This window comes from Lycium ferocissimum, chromosome 2 (assembly GCF_029784015.1).
Source record: "Lycium ferocissimum isolate CSIRO_LF1 chromosome 2, AGI_CSIRO_Lferr_CH_V1, whole genome shotgun sequence".
NCBI classification, from domain to species: domain Eukaryota; kingdom Viridiplantae; phylum Streptophyta; class Magnoliopsida; order Solanales; family Solanaceae; genus Lycium; species Lycium ferocissimum.
In genome coordinates, this window is record NC_081343.1 from 35,230,463 (window position 1) to 35,240,275 (window position 9,813).

Consider the following 9,813-nt stretch of genomic DNA (forward strand, 5'->3'; position numbering starts at 1 on the left):
TTTTACACAATCGAATCCCAAACTTCAATCTACAGCTAATATCACCGATTAAACTAGACAAACCAACGTATACAAAACTAAGCTACGTAACTAAAATATGAGACAAAACAAACTAAAAAATAGAAATTATGCAGAATTTAAAGGAGAACAGAAATAAATAGATAAAAGATCACCTTTTTTGTGTGCAGTGAACTGGTGTCGATGGCCTCGAATCTACTCCCGAATGTTAGTAGCCCCGAGTTTGCGTATACCCGGATTCGAAACAACCGAGCCAAAGAGAATAAAATGCTTGGTATCTTAACTTGATGTCAAGAAACGAAGAGAGTATTTTGTATTTCAGAGGATTCAAGCCGCTAAAGAAAGACCCTAAACAGAACGAAACTAGAACAAATCTCAGATTTAGGAAAAAACAGAGAAATGTTGAGAGTAGTAAGTATCCGTCCCCAAAAAATCTCCCCCCTTCGGCTGAGCCATAACGATGTATATATAGGAAAAGGTTAGGGTTTCGTTTTGGGCGCACTTTAGGCGGGATTTGAAGTCAAATTCGTTCAAAAATCAGAACGTTGGACTTCGAATCACGTGATTTGATTCGGTGTTACCAAAAATGGCCCGATCTTTTCTGTTACTCCATGATTGTCCGCGTCTTGAAGCCAAAAATGGAAGACTCCCCTCTGTCAATGACAGAATAAGCAAGTGGAGCAGATGTATGGATGATTTTTGTGCGGAAATGGAGAGACGAGACTGTTTTTGGCGAAAGGGCACTGAGATTTTGCTGAAAATGGAGAAGGCGTGAGGAGAGAGAAGGGGAGAGATGAAAGAGACGAAGGAGAGGTGAGATGCGGCTGAGAAAGAAAAGAGAAAGAGATTAGGGTAAAAAAAAAGTTATGGGCTGGCCGGGTCGGGTAGTTGGGCTTGATCGAGGAAAGGTTTTGTGGGCTGACGGATTGGTCCGAAAATGTTTATGGGCTGGTGGATTTAATGGATATTGTGTTTGTATTTTAGGCCATTAATTTGGCTGAAACATATTAGTCCTTCCTCCTCTATTCTAATTATGTTTGGGCTTCTAATTTAGTAACTAGTACAATATATATACTATGATAATTAATGATCGATATGTAGAGTATAATAAATGCCAACGAACCCTTTAAAAATTGTGATAAAGTAATACTATTAATGTTGATAGTAGAATAGTGCAAATGAAAGTAATAATATTAATAGTAGTAAAAATAGAAGCGAAAATAAAATATTTAGATTTAATTAATCTAAACGCCCAAGGAAATAAATTGGAATAAAGGAGGGACAAAATTGGGTGTCAACACCTGTCATGTCCCAAACCTGACCCTGACACAATATGCATTCGATGCTATGAACAACACCGCAAGCACCTTATAAAATCAATAAGCATCTATTCTCTTTTAATATTCTTTTAATATTTATTTAAATCCGTCATCTATGACTAACTGAAAGCATACTCATACTTATAAAAATCAAGGGAAGTCTAATATGAACAATCAATTATCAGATATGAATAATCAATTATCAGACGTGGAAAACACCTCAATAAGTCGTACAACAGTTTCAACAACTACCCATAACACAACGTCTAGCTATAAATCTTCTAAGAAACATAAACAGAGTCTAACACATTGGGATGCAGCTCGGAAACTAAAATAATGAAACTAAATAGGTGGGGTGTCCCATGAACAAGGGTTGGGCTCACCAATTAGTCTTGAAAGCATCAAGTTCTCCTACTTTGTACGCGTATCACGAACCTGTTCTTCTTCGTTACCTAACATACCATAAAAAACAATAATGGTATACCTGAGTACTGGGTAGTGAGTGAGTGTCTTCAGGACAATTGTTAATTACAAAATATAGAAGTAATAAGCGTAATTGAAAACAGTATTAAGAAACAGTTCAAAACAAATGATAACATCTCATGAATATCCAGTATAAGTCAATGATGAAGAACTAATCACTTTGAATCCTTAAGCCATTCTGGTTACCTTGAGTTCTTTCAAAAATAGTTCGAAATCCAAAGATAGAGTAAGTCAGAAACCTTAGTAAAATCACCAGTGAAAGCCAATAACATAAAAATATATCAATTTTAATCCATCAAACATTTTATCACATTAGATATTTTCAATCATGAACTCAATATCATCAACAAGCCACTCACAGACAACCAAAGTATAACACATGCCAATACAAAAAAAAAATCAATATAATGAAGGGATGACCACTTAAAGTTCCCTAAACTGCATAAAAGCACAACATTGAAGCTATCAACCCACGAAGGCTACCCTTCCTCCCATATAGATAGGCAAAGACCATACTCTGCTTATCAACCCTCGATGACCACCCTTCCTCTCGAATGGCTAGGCATGAACCACACCGGGGATACCAACCCTCGATGACCACTCTTCCTCCCGAATGGCAGGCATGAACCATATTAGGGATATCAACCCTCAATGACTACTCTTCCTCCCGAATGGCTAGGCATGAACCACATTTGTTCTATCAACCTCGATAACCACTTCCTCCTGAATGGCTTGGCATGAACCACACCGGGGCTATCAATCCTCGATGACCACTCTTTCTCCCAAATGGCTAGGCAAACCCCACTAGGATCCATAGTGACTATCCTTCCTCCCGAGTAGTTAGGCCAAACACAAAACAACATAAATCCTGGCCTATTAGTCGAATCACAATCATAGCATAGAAAGGCGAATCACTCATTATGGATTATGTTCATCATCAGGCTAATATGGGTATAGCAATGTCATTAATTAATTAATTAGAAACCAAGTTCAAATCATTAGTCAATTTCAATTCAACATAACTCGTTCATAGGGAAAAAATATGTCATCAAATATCTAAGACTTCGAAATCGAGTTTAAAGCATCTCTTATTGGGGTAACTCATGTTCAAAGTTCAAAGGTTTATAATTTAATTTCAATCAGATCTAGATAGGGGAAATCGCGAATATATATATATAGACACACACACACACATAAGTTTTAATGCGGGCTTGTCCATCACACACACAAACCTTGCTAAAGAAACCATTTTATTGATTGGAAGGTATGTTCGGAAAGAGACATACATCAATTCCCGCTAAAACACTACCCAACGGAATCTCTGAGGTTCAACAATCACTCTACATTAGATTTAGATGACAAAGGTTAGATATTTATACTTTTCTCTTGAATTTCCACCCTTTTAGGAAATAAGGGTTTTTAAGCCAATTTCATGTTCTTGCTTTCATATGATTCACCCATGAATTCTAATGTATTTAGAATGACATATGAACTAAAACAATCCCCATAAACTATACTAGAATTACAACGCTTACCTCACTGCGACTTATCAACGATTCTTTTCTTCAACTGTTCTTGAAATCGAATTCTCCCAATCTATGAAGTAGATGAGGATTCTAGTGTTACTCTTTGTTAGATAGAGGTAATAATCATGGGTTTGAGTATAGACTTACCTTAGAGGTTTGGGGGAGGCCTTAGGGTTGTTTTCCTCCAAAAAGCCGTCCAAAGCAAAGTGGGAAAAAGTTATAATAAAGTTAAGTTTCTATATAATTTAGGAAAATCGCACCATGCATAAAATGGCTTGGCGCAATGCGGCCCGAGATAAACCATGAGATGCACACGCCTTAATTTTCACTGAACTGAACAAAACTCCTAGCACATAGCTCCGATTGAGCTGGTTCATATATGGTTGGAGAGGTATTTAAAATGGATTCAAATTTAATGTTTTAAGTTTTCTCAAATTCCTAAATGAATTTTCACGTATACTGGCTGGAAGTCGGACCTATTGTAAACTTAGTCAACTCTATCGAATCTTATGCACCTTACTATTCGTTTTGATCTTAAAATAACTATTTCCACCCAAATTCATCCCGATAGGACTTCATATGGATAAAATGTCATATTAATACTCATTTAACACATTCACACCTAACCCGAATTTACGGAATGTTACAAAACCCTAGTTTTCATGAATAAGGGTGGGAGATCTAAAAATTGATCAAGTTTTAATCTTTATCACTCTAATTGATTTTTGGGTGATTCTCTAAGTATTTAAACATAGGTTTGAAATCGTTAGCGTGATTTGACATATGTCTTCTTTGAAAATCCTTTGTTAGCAAGAAAGGTGTTTGAACCAGACTCTATGCGCGTGCGGGGGAAAGCTCTCATTGAGTCTCTTTATTTTATTCTCTAATAGGTTATACTATGAACACTGGATTTACCCTATGCATGGGTTGTTGAGCTTAAAACTTTAATAATAGTTTTGAACATGATTTTATAAACCGAGTTATGGCTTTGAAATACCCATGAATTTGAACGATTGGGCTAATATGTCATGACTTATAAAACAACATAGATTTATAAACACATAATTTAATTAGCCTAACTATTCAGTAGGACGAATAGTTGTTATGGGTCCTAATGTGTCGCTTTGAGTAATCTATCCGTTTGGAGGATAAGTGGTCGCCATAAGTTAGTTCTCTGATGTGTCACTTTTTAACACTACTTGAGCCTATATTGGCATGACTTGGGCCTATAATGAAATGATGTAACTCTTGAACATAATAAACAGAAGTTGGATAATTTTTGGCACTGTTGATTTTATTGAGTTCATGATTTACTCTGCTTATTGAATTTTGAACTGTTTAATTATAATGTTTCATTATATTTCTTACTATTACTTTTGTTATATGAAATCTTACCACGGGACACTCACTGAGCACCTAGTATTCAGACATACCATTGTTATTTTTATGGTATGTTAGGTAACGAGAAAGTGAAATTACAGGGAGAGCATGTGGACTAGTAGTACTTACTGCTTTCAAATTTTTGGTGACTCCACTTGTTTGTTTGTGGGTGCAATAGCCCAGCCCGTTAGTGATATTATCCGCTTTGGGCCTAGGCCCGCACGGCTTTAAAACGCGTCCTTAGGAGGTAAGACATGCTTACTTATATACGCAACACCTCTCCTATGTTATGCCAATGTGGGACTTTTCCTCCTAAGCTGGGGTGCCACATAAACCCCATCTTATAGACTCAGCGTCTTCGCTGAGGTTTGCCCCACCACATGGGATTTGCCTAGACTCAGCACTGAGGTTTGCCCCGCCTACCCGAAATTTACCTAAACTCAGTTGAACTCGGCCCACTATCGACAAGGCTCACACAGGAGTGGCTCTGATATTATCTGTAACAGCCCAACCCGCTAGTAATAGGGCTAGAGTTAGGCGATTTGTGTTCGGACTTATACCCGACTTGTATGGCGATGCTAATATCACTGCTCAGAACAAGGACATGATCATCACCAAGATGGTTGCTTCTGTACGAGGTAATGAGGACAGAATGAAGGAAGAAGAGGCACTACAAATAGAGAGACGGGAAATTCAATAAAAAGGCGAAGTCTGTAGGCGATCATGGGGGATCTCAGGGAGGTAGAGGCAGGCAGTTCTTCAAAAATAGGTCAGGACCCACTCCATCTGCAGCCATTACCCAAGCCCCAAAGTTTAGGCATGATCAGAGAGAGAGAGAGAGAGAGAGAGAGAGAGAGAGAGAGAGAGAGAGAGTTTCAGGGCAGCAGGCCCCAGTATTAGGCCAGTGTCCACAAATTCGGTATCTCCTCTAAATGTTCAAGCCTAGACGAGGCGTGGTGCAGCTAAGTATGGTAACACAGGCGGAGTCAGAACCATTTTTATGTATTAGCAGGTCGTTAGGATACAGAGGCACGCACAGATGTTGTCACAAGTACATACAGTTTTCATCTTTGACATTTATGCCCTTATTGACCCAGGATCCACCTTATCATATGTAACCCTTTTTGTTGCTAAGAAATTTGGGATAGAACCAGAAAAGTTGCATGAACTCTTTGAAGTGTCCCAGATGGAGAGTCAGTTATAGCTAGATGTAGTTGTGGTCTATCACCATAGCCGACTTAGTAGAATTGGAAATAGTAGACTTTGATGTAATTATGGATATGAATTGGTTGGATTCATGTTATGCCACAGTAGGCTCTAGAACCAAAATATTATTTCTTGAATATCCTAATGAACCAGTCATAGAGTGGAAGGCCAATTCAGTAGTACCCAGGGGTAGGTTTATTTTTTATCTCAAAGCCAGAAAAATAGTCTCCAAGGGGTATATTTATCACTTAGTCCGAGTTAGGGATACAAATACCTAGACCCCAACTCTCCAGTCCGTACCAGTCGTTAATGAGTTTCCAGAAATTTTCCTAGAAGATCTCCCCGGAGTTCCTCCCGACAGGGAGATAGACTTTAGAATTGACCTATTTCTCGGCGCTGAGCCGATATCTATTCCGCCATACAGAACCGCTCCAGCAGAGTTGAAAGAGTTAAAAGCCTAGTTGAAAGATCTTCTTGACTAGGGATTTATTAGACCAAGTGTCTCACCTTGGGGCGTGCCAGTCCTGTTTTTTCGAAAAAAAAAGACGGATCCTCATGCATGTGCATTGACTACCTTCAGTTGAACAAAGTCACCATTAAAAATAAGTATTCGCTCCCCAGAATAGGTGATTTATTTGACCAACTTCAGGATGCCAGTGTTATTCCAAGATTGACCTCAGATCAAGATATCATCAGTTAAGATTAAGGAAGTTGATATTCCAATGAACGCTTTTAGAACCCGTTATGGTAATTTGGAATTTCTTGTCATGTCATCGTAAGGTTGACAAATGCACCAGCCGCTTTCATGGACCTTATGAATAGGGCCTTCAAGCCTTATATTTATTTATTCATCATTGTCTGTATTGATGACATTTTGGTTTACTCTCATAGTGAAACCGATCGCGAACATCTCGCATAATAGTATTCAATATACTTCAGGATCGTAAGCTTTATGTGAAATTTTCAAAGTGCGAATTTTGGCTAAAGTGAGTGCCGTTTTTAGGCCATGTAATTTCAGGTGAAGGCGTTAGAGTGGATGTTCAGAAAATAGACACTGTGAAGAATTGGCCCAGACCCACTTCAGCAACAGAGACAAGAAGTTTCTTGGGTCTGGCAGGTTATTATAGGTGTTTTGTAAAAGGGTTTTCCTCTATCTCAGCTCTATTGACTAAGTTGACCCAGAAGAAGGCCAAGTTTCAATGGTCAGATGCATATGAACAAAATTTTGAGGAATTGAAAAAAGAGGTTGACTTCTGCCCTAGTTCTGACGCTACCAGAGGGAACTGAAGGCTTCGTGGTGTACTGTGATGCTTAGGGAGTTGGTCTTGGATGTATCTTAATACAGCATGGTAAGGTTGTAATTTATGCATCCCGACAGCTTAAGGCTCATGAAAAGAATTATCCGACTCATGACTTAGAATTGGCAGCTGTGGTTTTCACACTTAAGATATGGCGTCGCTATTTGAATGGGATTCACGTGGATATCTTCACTGATCACAAGATCCTTCAATATATTTACAAGCAGAGGGAGTTGAATCTTAGACAGAGAAGATGGCTCGAGTTGCTTAAGGATTATGATATTAATATCCTCTACCATCCGGGAAAGCGAATGTAGTAGCCGATGCTCTTAGTCAATGGAAAGTTTAGCTAACGCTGAGGCATATAAGAGGATTATTACAAGGGAAGTTCACCGCTTGGCAAACCTAGGAGCTAGACTCTTGGACTCCAAAGATGGTGGAGTTGTCGTTCAAAGCAGGGCTTATTCCTCCTTAATGGCCGAAGTGAAAGAGAAACAGTTTAATGATTCCTTTTTACTACAGCTGAAGGAGGGAATTCACAAGCATAAGACAACAACTTTCAAACAAGGCGGAGATTATGCTACCCTGAGGTACCGAGGCAGATTATGTGTTTCAGATGTGGATGGACTTAGAGAGAGAATTATGTCAGAAGCCCACAATTCCAGGTATTCCATCCATCCATGTATCACGAAGATTTATCATGACCTTAAGGTGATTTATTAGTGGAACGACATGAAAAAAATTTAGCAGATTTTATGGCCATATATCTAAATTGTCAGCAAGCGAAAGCGCACCAGAGGTCTGGTGGCTTGGCCCAGAATATTGATATTCCTGTTTGGAAATGAGATTATAAACATGGACTTTATAACAACTCTACCTTGCTCATCCCGAAGACATGACTCGATTTGGGTGATTGTGGATCGAGTTACTAAGTCAGCGCATGTTAGCGCACTTTTTGACAGTCAAGATGTAACACCCCGTAAATCTGAGTTAGGTGTGAATGTGTAAAAACTAGTATTTAGATGATATTTTAGCTATATGAATCCATTAGGGATGAATTCGGGTGATAAACAGTCGTTTTGAAGTCAAACCAAAAAGTGAAGTTTTTAAGGCCTTCTAAATTCGTCTAAATCTGAGATAGTATTCACTTATGACTAGTTTTAGGGAATTTTCATTGGGAATTTGAGAAAACTTAAAGCATAAAAGTTGTAGTCTCTAAAATACCTTTCCAACCATATAAAGTAGGGCTCAAACGGAGCTATGTACAGGGATTTATGATCATTTTTCTGAGCGAATATCGATTGTCGGAAAAATGTGCTGGGCGTACGTCGGGGACCCAGCACGCAAAAATACAGCTGCAAACCAAAAACATGATCAGGTGCTAAACCCACGACGCGGGCTCAGCACGGAGCGGGGAATATATTCTGGTTCTCAATTTTCTTTAAGTCCTACTTCGTTGTGTTATTTCCCACTTCGTTTCAAACCAATATTTCTGAGAAAAAAACCCTAGAAAATTCTCTCTAACCCTAATGTTAGTTCTCACTCAATCTTGATCATTCCCACACCATATTCATCCCCTCTTGATAGTAAATCATCTCTCTAAAACCCTAAGTTCTTGAATTCTCAAGAAGAAGAAGATAAGGGCGTGTGGAATTCGTCTAAGAGATAACGTTTTTGAATTTTCCTAGTATTAATAAAGTAATGGGTTAGAGTATAAAGTTCCACAAGTTTGGAACCCGTTAGTGATTCATGAAAGAGTTAAAGAACCCACTTTTAAAGCTTACGAAAAACCCTAGTTTATGAAATTCCAAGAAAACTTCAAGAAACTATTCAAGCTCTAATTTTTCTCATCTAAAATCATTGTAGTGTGATTATTGAACCTTGGGAAGTACGTTTGAGCTGGATTTGAGGTATGTCTCTTTTGAAAACCTTCTTTGGACGTATATCTCTTTTAAAAATCCTTTTTGACTATGAAGGTGATTTGTATGTATCTTTTTGAACATACTCTTTTAAATGATTTGTGTTACTTTGGTTGTGGTTTGTGTGTGTAAGGGACAAGCCCAAATTAAACCTTGTTTGTACTATATTATATATACGTATTCATGATTGTTTTCCTCTCTAAGGGATGATTAAAGATTGAGATATAAAGTTTTGGTATTTGAACTCGAATTACCCCTAAGGGATGTTTAAACTTGATATTTGGAAAGCTTGATTATCTCATTTGAATGCTCTATAAATGGATTGTGTTGAATGTGAGCCTGTTTTCTAAAACTGAAATAAATTGATGTACCCCTATAATGAGAAGATGAACATAATCCATGAGGAATAATTTAGCGATCATGATATGACTTAGGATTCGGCTTCTATGCCATGATTGATGATTCGGCTAATATGCTATGATTTGTATCTTGTTTGGGGGCCCATAGGGAAGTTTAGTCCAGGACGATTGCCATTATGGATCCAACCATCAATGGGTTCCCTGCTACCCAAAACGATTACCCCCGTTCTTCCTAGGCCGGAAAATCATGGTTTTGCTAGTACGGGGGGACGTTACCTCCCTTTTTCGTTTTATCCCCTATTTTG